The sequence below is a fragment of the Pelodiscus sinensis genome, chromosome 5 (assembly GCF_052426305.1).
Source record: "Pelodiscus sinensis isolate ZL-2025 chromosome 5, ASM5242630v1, whole genome shotgun sequence".
Taxonomy (NCBI): domain Eukaryota; kingdom Metazoa; phylum Chordata; order Testudines; family Trionychidae; genus Pelodiscus; species Pelodiscus sinensis.
In genome coordinates this window covers 32,524,012-32,551,175 of record NC_143056.1, presented here as the reverse complement: position 1 = coordinate 32,551,175, position 27,164 = coordinate 32,524,012, and positions in this window count along the sequence as shown.

Genomic DNA, 27,164 nt, shown 5'->3' with positions numbered 1-27,164 from the left:
AGGTCATGCAACAGTAACAGAGGAATAGTGCTTCGATCTCCTGACTCACAACCCCAATGCTCTATCTACCTCAAACCTTTCCTAAAAACTTTGTGTCGAGACAGCACAATGCTGAGAGACCAGAAAGATCTAAATTGGAAGATTTTTCAGGGAGCACTGGGATGACATTTGACCATTGTCCCAAAGTTTATGGGCTGCATCATATGGTTTGAATGATTCTTTTGTGAATATTATCACCTTCCTAAGTGTGAATAAACAGGAAGTGTTTTTATACTGGGGAACATTTTGATTTGAGAGATGAGAGGTTCTTTATTTAAGAATGACAAAGGGGCTAATATTTGAGGCAGAGTCTCTCCTGGCTTTTTGTCTTTAATTGTCAGTTATCCAATAGAATGTTTTCAGCTTGTGGAACTGGATGTCCAGCAGCTGTGTGATATAAATAAAGTTTTAATAAAGCACAGCCCTGCTGTAAGGCTACAGAAAATGGATTTTCACAGTTCTGCTGCCATGTGCATGCTTCTGTGATGCAAACACCTGAATATAGTGATTGAATTGGGCCCTCACATGAAACAGGAATGCTTTGAAAAAACTTCAATTTTTCTCCTCCAAACTTCGGCAGGATAGTAGGAAACCAATTACCAGTATCTAAAAGGTCAAAATGATTCTGCTGTATTTCACCAGCCTGCCCAGATTTAATATTAACGAAGTTCCAGATGGCAGGATAAATATTAAAAAACCCAACAACCTGACTTTAAACTAGGCAAATATAAATGTCAAGATTTTGGATTTTTTTTAAGTGAATAGATACGACCAATGGGAATAGCTGTCATGGTTGAAAATTAAGCCACCTATTTTAATACCTACTTATGCTTTAAGGTACCAACTTTGCAAATATTTATGTAGCTGCTTACTTTCAAGCATGCAAGAAGTTATGCTGACCTCAGTAGTCATGCATGTCTATAACTGATTGCCAGATTTGGGTCCTAAGAGTAAATTTTCAAAAATGCCTAAGTCCAATGGGCTTTCAGTGAGACATTAATACCTACTGTATTGGAGCCTACAGATGCAAATGGGAGCACAGTGGGGTTTGCAAAATCACCTGGTACCCATCGCCAATGGAAATTAATGATACTTACTTGCTTGCTTTTGAAAATTCCACTAGATAACACATTTTTAAAATCTGGCCCTAAATTCCTAATAGTTTTTGTTTGTTTGTAAGGCGTCTGATAATTTTGATAATGTCACTTTTGATTATGGGATTTAAGCTTCTAAGTCACTTGGGTAAAATTTTCAATTGTACTAGTTATGGATAAATCTTGGTGACTGACATTATATGACAATTTCAGTGACCTGTAAAACCTCTTCAAAATGTCCAAAGTAAGGTTTATGAAAGTCCCAAATCATTTTGTTCTAATATTGCATGATCAGGGAAATGATTATCCTTTGCTGTAGCAAATATAATAATGAATCAACCCAGACCTGCCAATGGGGATGGAGGGGAGAAGAGCACAACTGCCCCAGGGCCTGGTGATTCAATGAACCAAGACTCGAGCCACAGCTTCCCCTTTAAATTGCTGCTGAAGACCCAGTTGGCCAACTCCAGACAGCACTGAAGGATTGGCAGGGGGAGGCTAGACCCCAGACCCGACCCTTGTGCCTGAGGCCCCACCCTTTTCTTCAGGTACAGAGCCACCACCACTCCTGCTTTGACGAAGGGCCCAACAATTCTAAGAACCTAAGTACAGTAGAATTCCGATAATCCGGAACCTATGGGACCTAGGTGGTGCCGGATTATCAGATATGCCGGACTATCAGGAGGTACTATAAACTGGTTATATATATACTGTATACATTATATACTGTATATAAAATGTTCTTAACCCTTTTTATTGTACATACTGTATACTGTAACGTTTTAGTTTTTTTAAGCCTTTTTTACCCTTTTCGCTCAGTTCAGCTGCTGCCGCTGTTACCTTGTGACTCATTTTTTGCCGAAGCTCACTCACTAGGCTCTTGCCATTTTGATGCTGGACTATCAGGAGTGCCGGACTATTGGATGCCGGACTATTGGAGTTTTACTGTAGTTACTGATATAATTGTTAAAATAGGCACTTCTGTGAAACAGCTATAGTACTGAATACATTTCTTCTTACGCCTTTCTGCAGCTTGCGGCACATCCCTTTATTTCAAGATACAGCATACAACATTTTTACTCTTAAACTCTTGGTTCTGTGAATATTGCAAATGAAATATACAGGCAGTCCCCGAGTTACGTGGATCTGACTTATGTCGGATCTGCAGTTACGAACGGGGATATTCTCGCCCCGGAGGACTGGAGCGGCGGGACGCCTGGTCCCGCCGCCCGCCTCCTCCGGGGCGAGAAAAGCTGCTCCCCGTCTCCCTGGTCTGCTGGGGGAGCCAGCAGACCAGGGAGACGGGGAGCAAAGCGGCGGAGGACCTGGGGCCGGACCCGCAGCCGTTTCCAGATCAGCTGGAAGCGCCGAGGGTCCGTCCGGGTCCTCCGCAGCTTTGCTCCTCCAGCGTCTCCCTGGTCAGCTGATCTGGAAGCGCCCCGGGTCCTCCGCGGCTTTGCTCCTCCAGCGTCTCCCTGGTCTGCAGACCAGGGAGATGCTGAGCAAAGCCGCAGAGGACCCGGCCGGACCCGCGGCGCTTCCAGCTGATCTGGAAGCGGCCGCGGGTCCGGCCCCGGGTCCTCCGCTGCTTTGCTCCCCGTCTCCCTGGTCTGCTGGCTCCCCCAGCAGACCAGGGAGATGGGGAGCAGCTTTTCTCGCCCCGGAGGAGGCGGGCGGCGGGACCAGGTGTCCCACCGCTCCAGTCCTCCGGGGCAAGGAAATCCCCGTTCGTAACTGCAGATCCGACATAAGTCGGATCCGCGTAACTCGGGGACTGCCTGTATATTTCATTTTCAATATTCACAGAACCAAGAGTTTAAGAGTAAAAATGTTGTATGCTGTATCTTGAAATAAAGGGATGTGCCGCAAGCTGCAGAAAGGCATAAGAAGAAATGTATTCATTTCTGGATGATCTGGAAGCGCCGCGGGTCCGGCCCGGGTCCTCCATGGCTTTGCTCAGCGTCTCCCTGGTCTGCTGGGGGGGACGCAGCTAGTGCCCCACCCAGCAGACCAGGGAGACGTGGAGCAAAGCCCGGGGCCTGTGGTAGAGCAGGTGGGGCGCTGCTGGTTGGTCCCACAGCACCGCTCCTTGGCGCTACTGGACCAACCCGGCAGCACCCCAGCTGCTCTGCCCCAGGAGTCCTGATTCAGCCGCTGCTGATCAGTTTCAGCAGTGGCTGAATCAGAACACCTGGGGCAGAGCAGCTGGGGTGCTGCTGTGTTGGTCCAGTAGCACCGAGGAGCGGCTGCGCTACTGGACCAACCCAGCAGCACCCGAGATGCTCTGCCCCAGGCATCCCCAAGTCAGCCGCTGCTGAAACTGACCAGCGGCTGACTACAGGAAGCCCGAGGCAGAGTTGCTCTGCCCTGGGCTTCCTGGAATCAGCTGCTGATCAGTTTCAGCAGCAGCTGACTTGGGGACGCCTGGGGTTCTTAAGTTGAATCTGTATGGAAGTCAGAACTGGTGTCCAGATTCAGCCGCTGTTGAAACTGATCAGTTTCAGCAGCGGCTGAATCTGGATGCCAGTTCCGACTTACATACAGATTCAACTTAAGAACAAACCTACAGTCCCTATCTTGTACGTAACCCGGGGACTGCCTGTATTGACAGCTCTCACTTGGGCCTTGATCTGATTCTCTCTGAAGTCAAAGGCTATCACTGTTAGCTGTATAATGTTTTCTTTGCACTGGATCTTTAATATGAAAGGTGTTATTATTTATTAATTATTTTGCTTGTTATATTACTATTAATTTTACAAATATTAATCAGTACAAAAAAGTCCTACAGCATTAAGGGCCCAGGTAGTTCTCACAGTTAAGTTGTAGGGGGTGCTTTGGCTGCCAGTACAAGGAGCAGAGCTTCAAAGGACCACAGCAGTCAGCATAGTGAACCAATCCCTCTTTTCTGGACTGTCAAAGTCTGTCTTAACTGGCAATGAATGAGGTGCTCAGGTGCCCAGCCCTGGATACCATGCCATACAAGCAACTGAAGAAACAAAATAAAGTGCGTCAGACAGTCTTGAATTAGAATGTTTTAAATTAAATTTAACATCAACACACTTCCTGCAAAATGGGTCATTTGAAGTGTGACACATGCTCCACAGAAATAGGAACTACTTTGTCCAGTGTCATCTATATCAACTTTCTGAAATAACAGAGGCTGGATTCATAAGAAAGGTAAAAGGTGTTGAAGCAATAAGGCATTACAGCCTATTTCTGCCTGGGAATTAGTGCCAAGCCTTCTCATTTGAGCGAAGCTTCCACCCAAAAGCTCATGCTTTCTGCATGGGATTCCATGGTAATTTGAGGAATCCCATTCCTCCACCCCTAACGTATGCATCCAAATTGACTCCTAGTGGCCCTGGTGGTCTCTGTGGCAGATTCATCCTCTTTCCCAATAGACGGTTTTGATCACTGAACTGACGTAGTCATAGATCTACCAGCCATACCCCAACACATCCCCTTGCCTCTGCTGGCCATGCTCTGTGAACATCACCTATGATGATATAACCCATATAGAGGGGAGGTTTGCAGAGATGGTGAATGCTTATCCTTTTTCAGAGACTTCTAATGCATTTTCTATAGGAACCCTCTAAGATTCTGTGAACACTAGCACTTTTGTCAGTAAAACTTTTGTCAGTCAGGGGTGTGAAAAAACATGTCTGACCAACATTAGTTTCACCAACTAAAGTGTCAGGGTGTGTCTAGACTACAGGGGTTTTTTGAAAAAAGTGGACTGTTTTTGAAAAAACTTCCCCTGCCTCTAGACTGCTGCCGCGTTCTTTCGAAAGTAAATCGAAAGAACACAGCAGCTTTTTCGACCGTGGAAAACCTCATTTTATGAGGAAAAATGCCTTTTTTCAAAAGTGCTCTTTTGAAAAAAGGTGCTATGTAATGCAAACTGCTTTTTCGAAAGAGATCATGCAGACTGCCTGGGTGCTCTCTTTCGAAAAAGGCTCTTTCGAAAGAGGCTTGTAGTCTAGATATACCCTCAGTGTGGACAATGCTGTGCCAACAGGAGACACTCTCATTGGGCTGATGCTGCTGCTTATTGGGGGTGGTATAATTATGCCCAAAGAAATGTCTACACGGGAGACCATACAGCATTGCAGTTGGCAGCAGTACAGCTGTGCCATTCTAAGGTGTATAATGTAGATAGGGTTGCCAGGTGTCTGATTCTGAACTGGACTGTCCAGTATTTGAGCTTTCCGTAAATATAAATGAGAAAATATAAATGTCCGGTATTTTCTAAATAAGATGTAATGTAGATTGTGATGTAATGTCAAGTGTGTACGGTATTTTTGTTGAAACCATCTGGCAACCCTAAGTACAGCTGTGCCAATCTAAGGTGTATAGTGTAGACACAGCTTTAATAAAAGTGGAAACTATACTAGGGTTCACTTTCTCTTCTTAAGAATCCAGTACCAGTTTTTATCATAAGACAGTTGCATGCACACACACACACAAATACACAGCAGTTTTCAGTTTCTTTTTACTGAGCAACACTCCAAAGATAAAACTGTTACAGCCCAGTCATCGTTCGACAAACATATAGCACCCTAACCACACAACCCCTCCTCTGAACAGCTACAGATTTATTAATTTCCTTTACAATTAAGACTATAATACAGGGCCTACATTCTGAAGTGTATGTATTTATATTTTACAAATGTAGTTTTTGGGACTTCTGACAAGTTGAGATTTGCTTTCACATAGCCTCATCCTGGGTATTATAGAGCCAATGAGATAAAACCAACTGTTTCAGCATGTACACAATTTCAGATAAAGAAAAACTAACAATTACTGTAGCTGTTCTGCTCACATTGTGTTTTTGTACAGTTACACTGTACAACGCATGAAGACATTTGCCCTCCAGTCTACAATTTCTCTTTTATGGTGTTTTCTCAATATCAGTCCCACTGCCTTCTGTAAAATTACCAGAAACTGTATTGCAACCCAACTCACAGATTCAGTCTGAGTCACTATTAACAGCTCTGTGTTCCCCCTGCAGGGCTGGTCTGGATCTAACTCAGGGCTGGGCAAAATATGATCTGTGGGCTGAATTTGGCCTGCCAAGCCACTGGACCTGGCCCACAAGAGCCTCAGCCAGCACTCTGCCTGTCTCCCCCCCCCTCCCCCCAGGTATTCAGTGAAGCTGGCTGCTGCAGGGCCATGTGGATTTCTGAATGCTGAGAGCCCGGGGGACCGGACAGAGTCTTCTCACACTGCTCCCACCCCCAGTAGCTCTCATTGGCCAGTTTCCAGCCAAAAGAAAACAGGACAGGCAGCATGGCCCCTGTAGCTGCTGTGAGCAGTACAGGGGTGTGGAAGGCAGGGACCCTGGTTAAGGAACTTGCTGGGCTGCTGGCTGGGAGCCACCCAGGTAAAGTCTCCCAGTTAGAGCCTGCCTCTGGCACCACAGCTTCTCCCTCTCCCAACCCTCTGCCCCCTTCTGTATCCCTACCCCAAATTCCTGCACCCCTTCCTGCAATCCTGCCCCAAGTCACACTCCCCTCCCAGAGCCTAACCCCCCCATACCGCAGTTCATGGCCCCAGGTCACAATCCCCACCTTCACCCAAACTCCCTCCCATACCCCAATACCTTACCCCAAGCTTCTTTTTTAACCCAACCTCCATCCCAGATTCCCCATACCTCCTTCATTAATATAATGGAAGAATGTAGCACTTGACCACTTACTAAATTCTTGAGGTGCCCCCCCAATCAAAAATCATTGTCCACCCCTGATCTGACTGGTGCTCATCAACTTATCACAGAGCCAAGCCATGCCTTGTATCTCAACAAGAGATAATAAATTCACATAAATTCAGCTGCCTCATTTACTTAGCTCTAAGCTTGCTTCTTAGAATAACAAGAGTAAAGCAACAGTCTATATTATTTATAAATAAATAAATATTAAAAATACTTATTTTCCTTCTTAGAACTAAGAACTTTAAATTTATCTTAACATGTAAGTGCTGCAAAGCAATGAGGCCCAACTAACCTGCAAAATTATAGGAAACTGTACTGGAACCTGATGCACTGATTCAGTGGAGGCTGCCTCAGTCAGGTCAGTCTTCTCTAGACTACAAAACTGGGCTGATTCTAGCTGGTGTTCAAAATGGCTGCCAGTTGTGTACCCTTATGGAAAGCACTACAGTACTGATGGGTTAGCAGTTTCTAATGAAAAGTATATATATGTGCAAGCAGCAATGCCTGACCTTAATGATGCCTTCCACATCTGCTTTAAAACAGCAGCAACTTCCTATACTTTCTCTCCAGCTGCAGAGAAATATCAGCCACTTGTTTGTAGTCACAGGAGCCTCTATGCAGCCACTTTGTCTGGGAATGTTTCCATGTCAACTCAGAGCAAGTAGAAACAGCAGCTGGAATTATAGCCCTAAGCGTCTTCCCAGAGCACCAGAAAATAAGAAAAGAAATTAGGTTTATACAGAAGTTGTTGGACATCAGCTAGAGCAAAGCTTCCTTGCAGGCAGGGACGTGGACCTCTCATTTGCACTCTTGTCATCCTGCCTGCTTCCGATAAAATGGAAGGGCACCAGTTCCACTGCATGCTGGGCCTTCCATACTGCATCTGTATCTAGGGGTGTTATTCTAAGGCACATGAGGCTAAAGGTCAAGTGACTAGTTACATGGCAGAGTGATAAGAAGCTCCTTGAAGCAGGGACTGTCTTTGTGCTGCAGAGCTCCTAGCTCAACAGGGTGTCAGTCCATGAGTAGAACCCAAACACAGCTTAGGTGCTGTGGGACTCCTCCCCCTCCTCCTCCTGCTATATAAATGTATATAAATGGTCCAGTGCAAAGAAAGCAAATGTTATCACAACTTAGGGTTGCCAGATGGTTTAATCAAAAATACCGAACACCACTCTCCCTCTCCCCCCACCCCAAAAAAAACCACTGGGGAAAAAATTCTGTTGAGAGGAAAAAAAGGGGGGAGACCAAAGTTGTTGAGCAAAAAAAAGACCCCAAGAGTTATTAAGCAAAAATAAATAAATAAATACATAAATAAAACAGCATTAAAACAGCATGTCCCCTTTAAGTGCGTGCAGTCAGAATACAAATAGGAAGAGGAGAGGTTGAGCACTAAGACTCAGGGAAGGCATTGCTTCCCCGTGCTCAGGTCTTCAGGCTTTTTGCCAGCAGCCATCTTATTTTTGTTGTTGAGCCAGAAGGGAGCTTCCCTGCAGACCCAGGTAAGCAGGAAGTCTGGGGAAGGGAGGGCGAGCCATGGGCTGGGACCAGTTGCTGAGTGTGTCGTAGGGTTACCAGGTGTCTGGTATTTTCACCTCCTGGTAGGGGAAAAAAATCAGAAAATACTGGACATTTTAGGTGTCTGGTATTTTCTGAATATTTTTACTGGACAGGAGGCAAAAATACCGGACTGTCTGGGTCAATACCAGACACCTGGCAACCCTATCACAGTTTCAAGCCGTATCCGCTACAGTCTGTGCAGAAAATGGCAATGTTCTGCATTTAGTACCATGGGCAAAACTCTGCAGTTTTTAGCTGGCTCTTTTACTTAAGTGAAACCCCAATTAAAGTTCTTGGGAATTCTGCTGAATAAGAACAGAGGTGTGCCCACAGGCCACAAAACCAATGGAACTGCTGTAGTTCTGCTGTGCGGAAGTGGTGGGAAGTGAGGAGGCCTGGAGTATGGAGGGGTCTGCAGAGATTTAGCCAAGAGGAAGTCTGCACTGCAGATTATATATATCAGTAAGCCAAACACAGGAGGTGATGGTGAAAGAGTATAGTGAGCTGCTGTACTAATATGGCCTTTGGGTGTGTCTGCGGTCCAGTGCACGGATACCCAAGTCTTGCTTCTGGTCTGAGAGGAGGATTTTGTCACCCAGAAAAAAAAAGCATCTGTAGTTGGGCTTGCAAGAAGTACCAGAATTTAATGCTGAGTTAACTCTGGGAATTCAAATGGTGATGCCAGACTTTGAGGAGGAAAACCCCTTTTTTAAATGCAGTTAGCTTTAATCAGTATGAAAAATGGCTAAAATGTGGTTGGACTTGTGTTTAAATATAGAATAATTACAAACATTTCCATTTCAGTGTAACACTGCAGTATAACAGCTGTAGCACTGATCCAGAGTACTGGGCCTGCCTAGGCAACAATCTTTTGTGAGGTGTACAATCCCAATAAAACTGAATATCTTTTCATCAGAAAAGTTCAATTTTTTCTAATGAATGCTCAGCCTACATGGTGGTTGGATGCCTCTGTGATAAGCTTTTGAAGAATCCAGTTTTACAGATCAGTATTAAGGCATATTTGGAAACTGATTCAATATCTCAGCATGACTGCCTAAATTAAACTTAACTGTGAAAACATGTCAGCTAACAAAATATCTCTAATAATGCCAGTAGCCTTCTGAATTGACAATCTCTTCCCTGTGTCAAAATATGTTTAATGTGATCTTGTTGTCTCCCCTTGTGAGTTTGCTTCTGTGGAGTGAAAATATAAAAGTTAATGTATAACAGGATTTCTCATAAATAAAGGCAAAAAGTCCATACTTCAAGTGGAGATCGACAGGACACCTAACATGAGAACCGTCTGTTGGTTAGAACAGATAAAGTGTTGCTAAGTTCATTTTTGATTGTTGTAGCTGGATGCCAGTTGTAGAGCATGCTGCTGGGTATTTACACCTCAGTACTAGCATCTGAGGGGTGGGATATAGTTGCTAAATTGCTGGTAAGTTTGAAAAAGGAAAAGAGCTTCTAAATACCAATATTTTAATGTAAGAAGATGCAGAAGGGCCACTCCCTTGCAGATGGAGGGAAAAGTTCAATGGTCACATGAACTGTAACATACAGGGTCCAATTCTTTGGTCCAGCAGAACTGTACTTTGCACTGGTTCAAATGAGGTGGGGACCAAGAGAATTTTTCTTTGAGCCAATGTTAACATTACTTTAGTTGTTAGTAGTATAGGGCCTATGAAACACAGATGAGAAGTTCTGATTCACTCCAGTAGAGGTCAGAGGTAAAAATACACTAGCCAGCTCATTGTAGTTTTCCATGTTAGGTTTCCATCATACACATATTAGCAGTCGCGGAATATAACCTTAAAGAAAAGCATTTGGGTCCAGAATCTTAAACATGTTTAGGCTTTGCTCCACTTAGCATTATAATACCTTCCTATTCAGGTCTTGCTCTGCTCAATGGAGTAACATCTAAATGCCTTGAAAAATCTAGGCTTTTCATTGGTTAAACTTTGTAGTGTTTTTCTCTGATTAACTGATGAATTGTTGATGTTTTCCATTATCAGAACATTATTCAGTTGTGAACATTCCTGCCATCTGTTCTCAGGATGAGTACAGTAAATAATTATGTCAAATAAGTACAGAAATTATAATATTTTAATCTACCAAATATCAGAGTTTCAGAAACTACAGGGTATGGTATGACAAAAAAGAGTAACATCATCATTTGATTCCTAATTAGTCACCACAGAATATGATCATGATAATTATAGCTCTTCTGATTGACAGTGGCTTTTACAACTCCCTTGAACTATGCTGACACCTTGTGAGCCTACAGCTTGCAGAAGAGCTGTGAACAACAAAGTAGCTTATGCTTGAGATACAAAAGCAACTGGGTATGTCTATACTACCATCCTAGTTCGAACTAGGGTGGTTAATGTAGGCAACCGGAGTTGCAAATAAAGCCCGGGATTTGAATTTCCCGGGCTTCATTTGCATCTTGCCGGGCGCCGTCATTTTTAAATGTCCGCTAGTTTGGACTCCGTGCCCGCGGCTACACACGGCACGAACTAGGTAGTTCGGATTAGGCTTCCTATTCCGAACTACCGTTACTCCTTGTGGAACGAGGTGTCCCGGTAGTTCGGAATAGGAAGCCTAATCCGAACTACCTAGTTCGTGCCGTGTGTAGCCGCGGGCACGGAGTCCAAACTAGCGGACATTTAAAAATGGCGGTGCCCGGCAAGATGCAAATGAAGCCCAGAAAAATCAAATCCCAGGCTTCATTTGCAACTCCGGTTGCCTGCATTAACCACCCTAGTTCGAACTAGGGTGGTAGTGTAGACATACCCACTGAGTTTTCATCTATCTTCTAGGCAATGAATAAATCAGTAACAGAGTCAACCTGTTGCCTATTTTGGCTGTTTAGATTTCTCACATTTCTCTTCATCTACTAGTTGTATTCTGAACTAAATGAGAATGCTGCTGTATATTACTCTTTGAGTTTGATTATGTTTCATAGTTTCTAGTACCTATTAGTGAAAGCTGGTCAGTAGCTTCCCTTGTTGAACAATTGGAAGAAGGCCACATGGAGTTTAATTGTGATTAGACCCATTACATCAGCCCTGGGCAAAATATGGCCTGTGGTCGCATCTGGCCCACCAAGCCACCAGATCCGGCCCGTAGATGCTCCAGACAGGCTCCCCGCTTGCCTCACCCCACCCACACACTGCTCAGAAATGCAGCTGGGGGGCAGTTTCACTTTCAAAACTGAGACCAGAGGGTAGAAGGAAGCTTTAGGAGCTGTTCCTGCCCCCAGCACAATCCCATTGGCCAGCTTCTGGCCAGAAAGTGGCCAATAGGAGTTACCTGTTTCAGTAACAGGCAGCCATGAAGAACAAGGGGCTCGTAGACATTCACAGAGCACATGGCTGCAGCCTGTGCAGGGGTGAGGCAGGCAGGGAGGGAGGCTGATCCAGGAACCAGCTGCTGGCTGGTAAATCTCCTGGGCAGACCCTACCTCTGGCACCCCAGCCCCTCCCTTCTCCAACCCTCTACTCCAAACGCCTGCCCCCTACTCCACATACCCATATCCCCCCCCAGATATGGCATCCAAATCACCTGCCCCAGATCACAGTCCCCTCCTGCACTAGCTCACAACTCAAACCCCTGCACCTCCTCCTGTACCCCAATTCCCTGCTCTAGGTCTCAGTCCAACCCCCGGAACCCCAGTTCATTGCCCCAGGTCACAACGGCCTCCTTCACCCAAATTCCCTCCCTTACCCCAAGCTCCCTTCTGCACCTAACCTCCATCCCAGACCCTGCCCACCTCCATTAATATCATGGAGGAGTGCAGCCCTTGACCCATTTTCAAATTCTTGGAGTGGCCCCCTGTCAAAAATTATTGCCTACCCCTGTGTTAAGGGATGTTAAGATGTGGTTAATTGATTAATGGAGTAGATGATAGAATTTTAATTGACTAATCAATTAGTCAATAAGGGAAGGCAGCCTGGCTTAGTCCTAGCTCACTCTGGGTCCACAACCTACCCCTGCTGTGACTCTGCATTTTAAATATACTAAGAGCCGGGCTGCCTGCTTACCCGACTCTTACTACATTTAAACTGTAGAGCTGCTGCAGGGATAGATCCCAAACCCAGTGCGAGCTGGGACTGAGCCGGGCTACCTGCCCGGCTGGAGCAACCTCTGCCTGCAGCCAGCCCATACCACTGCGGTCAGGGGCTGCTACTGGAGCAGCCTCTGCCTGCGGCGAGTCTTTTACAGAGGTAGCAGGGAGGGGGAATGAGAGTAGTTGACTGCTTGCTTACATCCCTATTACATAGATCAGGGATGGTGAACCTGTTTTGCGTCAGGGGCCACTGATGCACAGAAAAATCAGTCGGAGGCCACAAACAAAAAACCTTCTCTGATGTGGCGCCCGACTGAGAAGCAGAAAGACACTCCTCACATTCTTCCTGCTCACCAGAGCTTAAGGGGACCCAGCCTACTAGATTTTGTGTGCTCCAGCCCCATAGTAGAGCAGGAGGGGGCTGGAGCACCAACACAGGCTCCCCAAAGCAGGGGAGCCATGAACCTCTGGAGCTGGATCCAGGCAAGCTGGGGGCCGTATCTTGCCCCTGGGCCTGAGGTTCCCCACCCCTGACATAGATGTATCAGTCTTAGATTATGATCACAGTTACTTCAGTTTTAGTTAATTCAGCATAAATAGCCTTGGGTCCTGTTGACCTATTTTAGATGACTGTCCTATTTAGAGATGGGCTTTAACCAGAACCTGAGAGTCACGTCTTCCCTCATCCCTTCCAAGTTTGGAATATCTGGACCTGAGCTTGGAAACTCAGTTCCAATTTACATAATGGCACTGAGTTGGAATGGCAAATAATACCCCCATGTACCTCCCATTCCCTTACATTCAGAAGATTTGGATCCAAAGCTAGATCTGAACTTTGTATCTTGGGACCCATCTCTAGTGCTTGTCTATAGAAATCTAGTGTCCAGAGGGATTCTCGTGTGGTCCAGCCAGAAGGGAGTCATGGGACCTGGGATTTATGTCTTGGAACTCAAATAAGTAAAGAGGAAGGGTCAAACCAAGAACCGTAAGGTTTGGCCATTTACTTTCTAGTTACTTTTAAAGTGATTGGAACATGTCTTCTATGTAAAAGATTCAATCTTTAAATAGGTATAGCAGCAGGCTGTCTGGCTTTGAAATCAAAATTAGTCATATCGCTCTTATGTGAAAGAGGAAAGGGCAGGTAACTTTTTCTTAACAGGACAGTTACCTGGGTTCCAGATTTTGTCTTACACTTAGCTCAGATTCAGAGAACTTCATGAAGCCATTGTTCCTCTGCCAAAGATCTAGTAACAATGCACCAACTGACAGTGCTTTAGAACTGAACCCTAATATAGGTCCCCAGCAAAGAAAAAGTCAAAACTAAACTGTTCACTAGGAAGAAACCATAATACTTTTACCTACGTTCTCTTTAGGTAGAAGGACAAGTTAATGAGTTTGTCAAATCTGGATGATGGGAGTTGGGACTTGTTTACCATTAATTCTCTATGTGATCTTGGTGTACTCACTTCTCTGGCCCTAAGTTTCCCTATCTGTAAGATGAGACTAATGATGCTTCCCTATTTAAGAGCTATTTTTGTTTCTTAGCATTCTGTGATTCACAGATGAAAAGTTCTTAATATAGATGCAAATTATTATTCTTTATTTGTATCTTTCTGAAAGATGTAGTAAGAGCCTCATGTGCCAGCCAGGTAATATGTTATGGAATTAGCTATATTAATTAGCTATATTATTTTCATTGCCACTGACTGCCTTCTGGCCAGATTTGACAGTGGTCTGAGTGCTTTGCCTTTTGCCAATGGGGCTGCTACAAATTGGCTTGGCAAGTTCCACATCCAAGAAGAAAGACACTACAGTATACTGCCTGCATGAATAACCTCACTTAGTGCCATAGATTTGGAGCAGCATTATTTTGCCTGTCCCCAGCTGAGATTGCTTGCACTAAGATTGTCATCTGTTGCATTGCCTTGCTACTTCTTATTCAAATGAACAGGTGCAATTTAAAAGTGCCCAGAGAGCAATTATTTGTGGGCTCCCATCTTTCTCAAAACAAAAAGCAGAAAGGAAATCAACATTTTTCTGTACAGAAAGACACCCAGAAAGATTAAATGCAAAAAACCCCCAAAAACCCCAGCCCTATATTCGTGCAATATTGGAATTATTGAGTAGGGGTCAAATCTTGGGAAGCAATGAGCATTTATTTGTTGATGCCTCTGTGACTTGACTGATATCAAAGGGAGATTTAGGTGCTCGGTGCTTCTCAGGATTTTGACCTCAGTTCAGCATAGCAAACAAGGATGTGTTTGGGTCCTATTGACTCCAAGGAAGGTTAAGCATGTACTTCAGTGCTATCGTGAATCAGGGTCAAGACCCTTAAAAACTAGCAGTGAAAAAAGTTGGTTATAATGTCACCATAATCACCCACCTGGCACATACATTTTGAAATTTTAGTGAGCAGGTCCAGGTCCAGTATCTCATCCGTATTGCACATACTGTACACTGAAGCACAACATAGTATATTTATAACATGGTATATTTACTTATTTATTTTAAAATATGTTTATCACGCCTATTTAAAAAATTCGAAGTGTCTTACAACATTTTTAAAACAGAATATGTGTGTGTGTATGTATGTGTGTGTGTATGTGTGTATATATATATACTTTGTGTGTGTGTGTGTGTGTATATACACACACACACACACACACACACACACATAAAGTAAAATACAAGACCCCAGCGGGGCATAAAACCTGCTAAGACACCTTGAGAGGAGGGATACACTCAAGCATCTAATAAAAACACGGTAAAAAGGGTGGCTGTATCCTGGTGCCAAAGCAATGCCAGCAAAGGTGCCAGGCAAATGTTCTGGAGGAGAGAATTCCATAGCCGAGGGGTAAAGGCTGAGAAGGCCCTGCTCTGCGTAGATGTCAACCTTATCCCATAAGTGATGGAACACAGAGCAGAGCCTCCACGGCTGACCTCAGTCCCCAAGCAGGTTCATATGGGAGAAGATGGTCCTTCAGATACCCCAGTCGCAACCTGTTTAGAGCTTTATAGGTCATAACCAGTACCTTGAATTGTGTCCAGAAACATACTGGAAGCCAGTGCAGTTGTTGGAGCACCGGCATAATGTCCTGCGCATTATTGAAATGCATGAGTCTGAAAAGGTAGGTGTACAAATCATATGACCCAGAGCCAATCCACATTAATCTGATATCATAAGAATTAATTATACAAAAAATAGGTTCATAGATTCCAAGCCCAGAAGAAGCCATTGCAATTATCTAATCTGACCTCCTGCATAACACAGGCCAGAGAAATATCCTCAAAAAGTTTCCCTGAACACATCTCTTAGAAAAACATCTAATCGTGATTTTAAAATTGCCAGTGAGGGAGAATCTATCCTTATTAAATCTACTCTTATTAAATTGTTTTGGTACTATCCTCAGTGTGTAATTTGACTAGAAATAGGCATAAATTTTTAATAGGTTGTGCATTAATAAACTGAGGAATAGAATGATTCATCCAATTAATTTCAAATTGTGGAGCAAATTAATTAATATAAAACAGTCCATGAGGAATAAAGATGAATTGTGAGAAACTAAAATGAAATCCGTAACTATAATTGAGTGAGAGAAAAAAATCTGACTGGCAATTGCATCACTGTCTATTATTACTCCAGCATTGATTAATTCAGTCTATATGGCAGAGAAAATCCATAATGCATAATCTCCTTCCAAATTCATGGTTCATTTTGGTCAATTTCACAGTTGTGGGATTTTAAAAATAGTAAATTTCATTACTTTAGCTATTGAAATCTGAAATTTCATGGTCTTTTAATTGTGGGGATCCTGACCCAAAAGAAGGTTGTAAGGAAGTGTCACAAGGTTATTGTAGGGGGGATGCATTGTAAAGGTTATGATTATACTAGCCTTAAATCTGTGCTGCTGCTGGCAGAGCAGGACCACTGAATAGTAGCAATTGCTGGCGGGGAACCCTGCTCAGAAGTCAGAGCTGCTGCCAGCAGCAGCAAAGAACTAAGGATGGCATGGTATAGCTGCTTGCAGAGCTGGGCTCTCTGTCAGCAGCTTTCTGTCACCGCACTCCAGTTACCTAGCTTTGAGGGCAGTAGCGCAGAAGTAAAGGTGGCATGATCTGCACTGCTGCTGGTGGGATGCTGCTTCAGAGCTGGGCACTCAGTCAGCAGTTGCTGCTTTCTGGCCAGTGAGCTCTAAAGGCAACACAAAAGTAAAGCAATACCATGCTCTACCTAAAATAAACTTGTGACAACCCCCTGCAATTGCCTTTTGGGCATGACCTCCAATCTGAGAAAATACGGTCTCCCTTTGTGAAATCTGTGTAGAACAGGATAAAAGCACACAAAATATCATGCCCATGAATTCAGTAGGGCCCTAATATATAAAATGTGGCAGCAGTTCCCTTTCAGGAAATCTGATCCATGGCCACTTGAGCTGGAAAGATACATTAAGCATGGGATAGTTCCTTTCCTGTATTGTCACAACCACTGGCAGATAACAGTAAAAGAAGAAATAATTGCTAATTGGACTAATCCTGGGAGATGTATCATGTCCGTAATTTTGATGAGACCTTACATGCCAAGTATCTGACAGCTCTGCTTAAACATTAAAGCACCTGAGGTAGTTTTCATAAGTATAGGGATGAGTTCCACTCTCTCTAGCAACACTGTGCCTGCATTTATGCAACCAAATCAAGGTGGGAGGAGGATCAGAGGAGAGAGGGTGTCTGTCTCCAGGCTAGTACATTGCCCTTGGGACACAGAAGGCAAACCTGAGTTGCAGCATGTTTAACAACAGAATGGTTTCATTTCTCCTCAAGAGGTAAACAATAGAAATTATTTTCCCCCAGAGCTACACCAGGATCCATTATACCAAAATCTATGAGAAAATGAGTCTTTATAGTGCAGCACCATTATCTCAAGACACACAAATTATTAGTGACTTAATGATTGTTAAATCTCATTGCCAAATGTGAATCCAGGAAAGAATTCCCTCCTGGTCCATAGTGGCTGTGACCTTGGTGGAGTTTCATCTTTTAGTATTGAGCAAGATGGTCTGTTAGAGCCACGTATGTGGTGACCCACATCATAAATCTCCTGCTGTTGCAGAGTGACTAGATACTACTGGACCATTGGTCCTTCCTGTCCCCTCCATGTATGTGTGTGTGCCAGGCAAGCAAAATTCAAAATTATGGCTCAAAAATTGTGTGTGTGTGTGTGTGTGTGTGTGTGTGTGTGTGTGTGTGTGTGTGTGTGTGTGTGTGTGTGTAAGAATCAAATTCACCTTTCTGAGCTGGAAGTTCAAATGACAATTGATTAGCTGGCTTTGTTTTTAAATCCTCATCTAAGAAGCTATCTTACTGGGAGGGTTAATTTACCATCAACTCCAGACTTGATGTGCTTTGATATTTTATGCAACAGCAGCATGTGTCCGGAAGCAAGAAAACTGATAAAGGAGAAAGAATCATTAAAGCAGATAAGGGCAGCACCTGTCTGTTACTGCACAGAGCTGTGCTAATGGGACAGCCAGTTATTGTTCCTTTGTTTAAGCTTCCCCTTAGTGATTTTATGTGAATAACAATTCCCTGTTCAGTTTCACAATACACAGAATAACCAACGGTGCTTTGATTAGCCTCTCAGCGATAGCCTTGTTCTTCCCGTGAGGCTGCCGCAGTATAAAATATATGCCTCTCACCTTGCTTCCCGCCCCTGTAACACAATTTGGGTTCCGCATAAGCCACAGATTCAGCTCCATTAAATCTAATGGCATCAGATTGCCATGAAGGTTCTTTTCAGTTATCTTAGAATGTGCTATTGCCTCTGTTCAGGTAAGTCCTCCCTCTAAAAGCCTCCATTGTCTGTACCATGCTCATGGAGAGACCCATTAGTTGATGATTATATTACAGCCACAGTTTTCATCCCCCTCACTGAAGTTATTCAGCAATACATAAAATTTCCCCTGACACTTAAAAAAAGAGACACACAAACTCTGGAAAACTTGACAAAACATAACTGGCTTTCAAGCACTGCACAGAAGGAAGCACTTAGTGCTCTGACATAATAAATAGAGCGTAGGCAATTGTTTCTAAATAACCCGATTATAAGTAGGACCAATCACAGAGAATAGCACAGTTCTATTTGCACTCAGCCATCGCTCATTTTTTCATGTAAATTTCAAACAATTACCATAACACCTTGATAAATAGGGGCAGTTACTGCAGAGAACACAAAAAGGAGTTCCAGGTATTGGGAAAGGTTACTTAGTTTAATAAGAAAAAATGCAAAGTATTCCACTTAGGAAGGAACGATCCATTTCACACATACAGAATGGGAAGTGATTGTCTAGGAAGGAGAACTGCAGAAAGGGATCTAGGGGTCATAGTGGACCACAAGCTGAATAGGAGTCAACAGTGTGACGCTGTTGCAAAAAAAGCAAACATGATTCTGGGATGCGTTAACAAGCAAGTCACAAGAAGTCATTCTTCCACTCTACTCTCTGCTGATTAGGCCTCAATTAGGCTATGTCTACACTATGGCTTTTTCCGGAAAAGGCAATGCAAATGAAGCACGGATTAGCATTTTTTCACGCTTCATTTGCATAATCTCTTCTGATCCGTTTTTGAGCAAGAGGCTTTTGCGCAAAAACAAGCAGTGTGTACGTTTCCTTTTTGTGCAAAACCCCCTTTTTGCACAAGATCCTTATGCCTTCCCCAAGAGGAATAAGGATCTTGCACAAAAAGGGGGTTTTTGCGCAAAAAGGAAGCATCCACACTGCTTGCTTTTGCACAAAAATCTCTTGCGCAAAAAGGGATCAGAAGATATTATTCAAATGAAGCACAAGAAAATGCTAATCTGTGCTTCATTTGCATTGCCTTTTCTGGAAAAAGCCATAGTGTAGACGTAGCCTTAGAGTATTGTGTCCAGTTCTGGGCACCACATTTCAAGAAAGATGGGGAGCAATTGGAGAAAGTCCAGAGAAGAGCAACAAGAATGATTAAAGGTCTAGAGAACATGAGCTATGAGGGAAGACTGAAAGAATTGGGCTTGTTTCGTTTGGAAAGGAGAAGACTGTGAAGGGACATGATAGCAGTTTTCAGGTATCTAAAAGGGTGTCACAAGGAGGAAGGAGAAAAATTGTTCTCCTTGGCCTCTGATGAAAGGACAAGGAACAACGGGCTTAAACTACAGCAAGGGAGGTTGAGGTTGGACATTGGGAAAAACTTCTTTACTGTCAGGGTGCTTAAACACTGGAATAAATTGTCCTAGTGAGGTTGTGGAGATATTTAAAGGCAGATTAGGCAGATATCTGTCAGGGATGACCTAGACAGTGTTTGGTCCTGTTGCGAGGGCAAGGGACTGGACTTGATGACTTCTTGAGGTCCCTTCCAGTTCTAGTGTTCTGTGAGTCTATGATTCTATGGGTTATTGGTCACTGGACAGATGTCCCATTCTTTCTGTGGCCCCTATCTCTAAAATACTCACATACCTCACAAGCACATTGTGATAAATAATTAAAGGTTTGTAAAATGCTTTAGGATCCTAAGTGAAAGGTGTTTTAGCAGTGCAAGGTAATAGCACAGTCTAGGGTTAGTAAAACAATAACCCCTGAACTCTAAACCCCATATTAATCCCAAGCACTCCTTATGGTGAAAGCAAGCAGCAGAATTCTGTATGTGCTGGAGAGCTGGTGCTTGGAGATGGTAGGTGAAATAGAGGTGGAGAAAGAAAGTCTGGTGCACCATTGTAAGACTTATATTTAAGGGCAAATCCTGCCTCTTGATTTGTGAATGTAAAAGACCATCTTGTTGCAGAAATGGTCTAATACTACACAAAACTAATTAAAGGTTTGATTGTATTCCCATTAAAATCAGTATAGACACTCCAGCTGGTATAATGAGCAGTAAGCAACACATGATTGTCCAGTGCTGAACATATGCCTCTCTGTGATATAGTCATTGTCTCCTGTGTGTAAAAGCTAGCATTTAGGGAAACTTGCAAAGGCACAAAGCCATGCTGACATGAAATAGAAGCATGAGCTCATAATTCATGCTAGGAAAATGTGAGTCTATATATCCTTGTAGTGGCTGGTCCACACAAAAGGCGTATGAGGCTGCTACTGCTTCACAGAGAGAACTTAAACACCTTTACTGATGTGGGTTTAGGCACCTAAACCCCATTGAGTTCAGTGCTTTTGGGTATCTGGCCCCAGTCCTTTATCTCAGGCATCAGAGGCTCATGCTTCTAGCATTGCAGATTTTGGGTTCACATCTCACCGTCAGTGCATGTAGTTAGAGTCACAAACAAAAATATAGATCATTGTATTATAATGGTTGCATCAGTCATCTTAGTGAGAAGAAAACAGCCCATTCTTGCTTGTTGATAGCAAATCACTCTCCAGTTATAGACATTAGGTCATTATCTTTGTGCTCTAAACCAGTGTTGGGCAACCTGCAGCTTGTGGGCCACATGAGCTCCCTGGATGCCCCCCTCCCCACATGCCTCATGCACTGGGGCACCAGAACCCCACACTTCCTATGTCTCCCTCCCAGCACATTCAGAACATGAAAATCACCTGAATTGCACCCCATCACTGCTCTTCGCCCTACCTCTCAGAACTGGAATGTCGCGAATCAGCTGTTTGCAGTGTTTCATCTCTGGGAAAAAGGGGGAGGAACAGGGACAGAGCCCGAATAAGGCAATTCATGTGCTCTGAAAGTGCTAGGAGGGAAGAGGAGAAGCAGGTAAGGGTAGGACTCAGGTGCCTCAGTGCATGAGAGGTGTGTGGGGGAACAGGGTAGACAGGAGGGACACAGGGCTTCGGGTGTAATCCCAGTGGGTTTTGGCCTGCTGTGGTCCACTGAGGTGAAGGAAGGCCACTCTTGTGGCCCACACACTATGGCTATGTCTACACTGGCCCCTAATTCCGGAAAAGTCATGCAAAGCAGGTAAGTCAGAATAGGGAAATCCGCAGGGGATTTAAATATCCCCCGCGGATTTAAATAAATATGTCCGCCGCTTTTTTTCTGGTTTGGGGAAAAGCCGGAAAAAAGCGTCTAGACTGGCGCGATCCTCCGGAATAAAGCCCTTTTCCGGAGGATGTCTTATAAGAGATCCTCTGAAAAAGGGCTTTATTCCAGAGGATCGCGCCAGTCTAGATGCTTTTTTCTGGCTTTTCCCCAAGCCGGAAAAAAAGTGGCGGACATGTTTATTTAAATCCGCGAGGGATATTTAAATCCCCCGCGGATTTCCCTATTCTGACTTACCTGCTTTGCATGACTTCTCCGGAATTAGGGGCCAGTGTAGACGTAGCCTATTTGTGGTTGCCCATCCCTGTTCTAGATCATTTCCAGTCTTAAGTGTGAAGGATAACTGAGAGAATGGGAACATGAACATCACCTTTATTGTGCTGCAAAACTTATTGAATTCTCCATCATATGGTCTCTCTCTCTCTCTCTCTCTATATATATATATATATATATACATATACACTAATGGTGCACCTTGTGGTAAATGCATCTCCCGCTGTCGCACATGCCTTTCAGCACAGCTCTCGCTCAGTTAATCACAACTTAAGCTGCCTATGCAGCGTCTTCCTTTGTGGTTTGCTGGCAGTGTGGGAGGCTCTGGGATTCGGTGCTTATCCATTTATCATTTTTGTCCTTCCAGAAATCAATTCCATATAGACAGGTTGTACATTTAAAAAGCAACATTCTGAGCCCACTCATCTGACTCAGAGGAGCACGGTGGTGGGGATTTTTGGGAGGGGAGGATTAGTTTTTGGGTGGATTGTCCTTTGTAACAAATAACAAACATGAGAAACTCTCACATGTATTTGGTTCCGTGGTTTCTTCCTGAAGACCATTATATATATTTCAAATGTATTAGATAAATCAATAGCAATAATGCAGTGCTAAGCATAATATTGGGCCTCTGTCTGTCTCTGACATTTAAATTTATTTTAACTTTTCATTTTTAAAGAACCAACACAGGTTCCATTCAATGTCTTGGGCAGATTCTGACTCTCATTTCTTCTTCACATTAAGAGTCTCAAAGAGGATCCTGAATTCCAGAGACAGTGACTCTTGGGACACGAAGAACACTATTCACCCATTTAATGGGAGGGAGTTTCTGGACATATCTCTGTAGTTCCATATGGTCACATGTAACATTTACTTACACTTAATTCAGGAAGATACACACCAAAATAAAGCTGGTTGTATTTGAACCAAAAAGCAACAAGGAACCACACAGAAAACACCTTTAGAATTTGTTGCCCCCTAGAGATAATAGAAAAATCCACCTTTCTTAATGTGAGAAAAAACAAAGGACAGTGGATCCCAGTGGTAGTGTAGGGTGAAACCGGGCTCAGATACTGGACCAGATCCTCAGCTAGGACAAAGGGGTTCATTCTCTAATTAATTATGCCAATTCTTGCTGACGTGCCCAGATTTGAACCTACGGCCAGATTTAGGGTTGGTAAGAAATGTCACTACAAGATTGCAGGAGTGGAGATCATCCAGAACTCAAAACTGAGTTAATTCATTAAGATGAGACAGCTTGCAGGATGATGTTGCTGGTCTGTTGGGAGTGAGGGGACTCTAGGCCTGATGGTGAGACATGCTGAAAAAAGGCCAGCCTTTAAGTAACCTTCCTTTCCTCATTGTAAGTGTGGCTGGACAAACCTGTGAAAAGGCTAGGGAAGAACCCAAAAGACAGGTAGAAAGGAGAGTCAGGAATCAGGGGGCTGGCTAAGTCGCTAGTTGGGTGGAGGAAGATTGGGGAACTATATACAATGAGGTTAATGGTTTTGAACTTGTTGGAGCAGTTGTTCATGTGGTTGGTTTTAGGCTTTGTTACCATAGGAGACATGAAGCTTGGTTTGGTCAGAGGTCAGTCTCTTCAGGGAGCAAAGGAAACTAAGGTGCAGCTGCACCTAACCCAGTTTTAAGCAATTTGCTGGTGAACAATCCACTTCCTGTAATGGCAAGTGGAAGATGACCATTGGCAAACCTTGGCTCCTCTCTATTTCTATTACTTTTTGCACAGAACTAAGCCATTGAATATGCTCCAGGTGCTGCTTGTTCTCTTATGCTTCTCCCTTGGAAGTTCTCTTCAAGAGTTTGGAAGATGTGCAGTGAACCAAAAACTCAAGTGCAATACCTGTATGCAGAGGTTGATTGGATTAAGCTGTTTCTTTTCACAACATTGTTTTTTCTCCACAATAAAGATGAGTTGTCCAGAAATTAGAGTAAAGTTGCTTGTTGGCATAAAAGGGCCTCATTGTGTCATGTCATGTGTGGTCGGGTCCAGAAATAAGTTAAAACTGTAGTGAGCACACAATAACATGACCAAGAGTTTTCTAGTATGAAACCCCAGTTAATTACAAGGATTTCCTTTATAAAAAATAGCGTCTGCAATGTAGTGCATAAAAATAATTGATGTAACCTTGCTCATGAAAGATACTATCTTATTTGACCTGTGGAAGGAGGCAAAGCACCTAAAAGGACCTCTTTAAAAATGCAATATTGGCCTCCCTCTCAGGCAGTGAGAAGAGGGACTGCAATGGAATGGAGGCCAGTGCATCAGTAAAACAAAAAACAGGGTGTGGAGGTGGAGGGTGAGATTAAATGAAAGCTGCTGTAGAGTTGGGAAATTCTCCATTCATTTCCAGAACAGACACAGTCACTGTGCAAGTTCTCCCAGAATAGGTCCCAGCAGCGTATCACTTGCTAACCAGGTGGGTCCACTGCTTTTGGTGTTAAATGAACTCAGTGTCTCCCAGCCCAGTCAGCCTTTGGCCCATCTATTGAGTCTTCCAGCAGAGCTCTCAGTGGTGCTAATACTTGCTAAACCTCATCAAGACAGGTGTGCTGAAAGGGTGACGCTGTGGTGTGAGGCAAGAAGCAAATCACTTGTACTGTATCTGGTACCCTTGCTAGCAAACATCCAACAGTCTGGGTGTCGGTTCCTGGGAGGCATCTCCTCTGCCATCCCAGCTGTAGTGTCCTCAGGATAGAAACACAGTCCCAGCACATTTTAACATTTTTTAACAAAAAGTACCAGATGAATCCCTAAAGCAATTTACACCAAGTGTCTGGCACTAAGGAGGTGTTAGCCCAAAGGCTGCCTCCTCATCAGATAAAAAAAAAGAGTTGCTGACTTGCAGCAAAAACTGGTAATGAGCTGAGAAATTAGAAACCCAGGTGAAGAGGGGTTCAGGAAATAAGCTAGTATGTGCTTTAAAGAACATTTTTCTATAAAGATCAGTGGTAGCAATAATAATTCACTAACATTCTTGATTTTTCTAAGGGCTATTTTTTTAAGAGTCTGGCCCTCCCCGCACAGAATTCCTTTTCATTAGAGGGATGGGGAAGGGGTGCACATCCCCTTTCAATCCTCCTTTATAGAAGTGAAAGATACAGAAATGTGCATGGTCCCATCTTTGTTCTCTTTGCAGGTTACCACTAAGCAACCCCTCCAAAGTGGCAGGTTCTTCTTTGATTTTGGCTGCAGTGGAAAAATCTCCTTCTCAGGCTCAGTTTTGATCAACCAGCTGAAATTCCCTGCTGAAATCAGCCAGCAGTGAAGCAGAATGCTGTTCTAAATCCTCACTTCCCAACTTCTTTATTGCAGCTATTGTTGCTTCCTGCACACTAATGCCACTTCTTGATACTCTAGCCTTCCTTTCAAGGTCTCTGCTCCTCACCTGAAGTGGCTTGTGATCAGTAAATATTCTACTTAAATGGTGTCACCCAGTTCTGATGATTGTATTATGAGTCTTGCAATATTTGATATTTTTCTTAAAGCCCAGCTATGGTGATTAGATGAGACTCTTAGCTTTCATAATCGTTTATTTTTAAAAGTACATCTCTAGCCTTCATGGGTTCAGCTAAAAGCTTGAAAACATAACCCAGATACCCTGTGAAGGCATAAGAACCAGATGAAATTATTTTTAAGCCTATCTCATGATTTTTGAGGTGTGATTCATGACTTCTGAGTGCTCGACAGTAGCAATATTGAACATGGAACCCTTCTTCCAGGTGGTGTCTGCAGCCACAAGAGCCAGGTTCAATATTTAAGGGTACGTCTAAACTACATGCCTCCGTCGACGGAGGCATGTAGATTAGCCAGATCGGCAGAGGGAAATGAAGCCGCGATTAAAATAATCGCGGCTTCATTTAAATTTAAATGGCTGCCCCGCTCTGCCGATCAGCTGTTTGTCGGCAGATCGGGGCAGTCTGGACGCGACGCGCCGACAAAGAAGCCTTTCTTGATCGACACAGGTAAACCTGGTTTCACGAGGCATACCTGTGCCGATCAAGAAAGGCTTCTTTGTCGGCACGGCGCGTCCAGACTGCCCCGATCTGCCGACAAACAGCTGATCGGCAGAGCGGGGCAGCCATTTAAATTTAAATGCAGCCGCGATTATTTTAATCGCGGCTTCATTTCCCTCTGCCGATCTGGCTAATCTACATGCCTCCGTCGACGGGGTCTAGACACACCCACTTCTTCAGATTACAGGAGTGTTGGAAGTCCAGATCCAACACTCCTATCATCTGAAGAAGTGGTCTGTGTCCACAAAAGCTCAGTATACCATCTACATGTTTTGTTAGTCTTTACGGTGCTACTAGACTATTTGTTGTTTTTAAATATAAAACAAAACCAGCTTGAACCTCTACTCAGTAATCTGCAAAAACGTAAAACCTCCCCTGGGCTCATCCAAGAGGCAATATTTTCCCAGTCGCCAGCACGGAGACCTTGTCTACACTACAGATTACTTCAGTATAACTTGCAACACTCAGGGGTGTGAATAAGCCACCCCTCTTATCTATGTAAGTTATATTGACCTAAGTGCCAGGGTAGACAGTGTTAAGTCAGCAGGAGAGCTTCTCCTACTGACACTGCTACTGCATCTCCCAACAGCTTAAAGCGTCTCCAGTACAAGTGCTACAGCAGTGCAACTATCGCCTTTATAGTTTATGATAACAAAAGAGAATTTTTATTAAAAGGGAAAAGGAACAAAACATTAGTTTGGGAAAAGTCCATAACCAGCTTCAAAAGCATGTGAACACAAGCTAACTTGAGCCCATTAATGACATGGGCAGTGTCCTTTGCCTCAATTTCCAGCCTTTCAGCAGGAAAGTGCAGTGAATAAATGCCCCTGTAACACATCACTCCCTCTCCCTTTGCTGCACCTATCTCACAGTTGGCAGTCCTTGGTCAGCAAAGATGCAGAGGTCAGGGTGAATTCAAGGGGGTCATCTTTCACCGGGGGCGGTGGCCAAATCAGCAACTGGCCCATAGCCACCATCGCTCTCGGCAGCTACTGCCTCTCTACCTTTTCTGGCCACTGTCTTAGACACCACTAGTTGCTACTTCTCTGCCCATGCTGTTTGCTGCTCCCATGACACCACGTTTTGTGGTTCTGCCACTCAGTGATTTCAGGTCTCAGCAGTTTCAATAGATAGCAGAGAACATCACAGCCAGTGCAATCTCTTTTCTTTCACTGTCCCCACACAAGGTCTAAGATTTAGCCCCTAGACCTGCTCGGCTGTGATATCAGTTCTAGGAATCACCACCTGGAAAATGAGATCAATCAATTGAATCTATTTAGCTCATGGGAGAACAGGTCAAATTGTGGTTACGATGCTTTAGGCAGCAGCCATAACAAGAATACTCTCCCTTCTACTC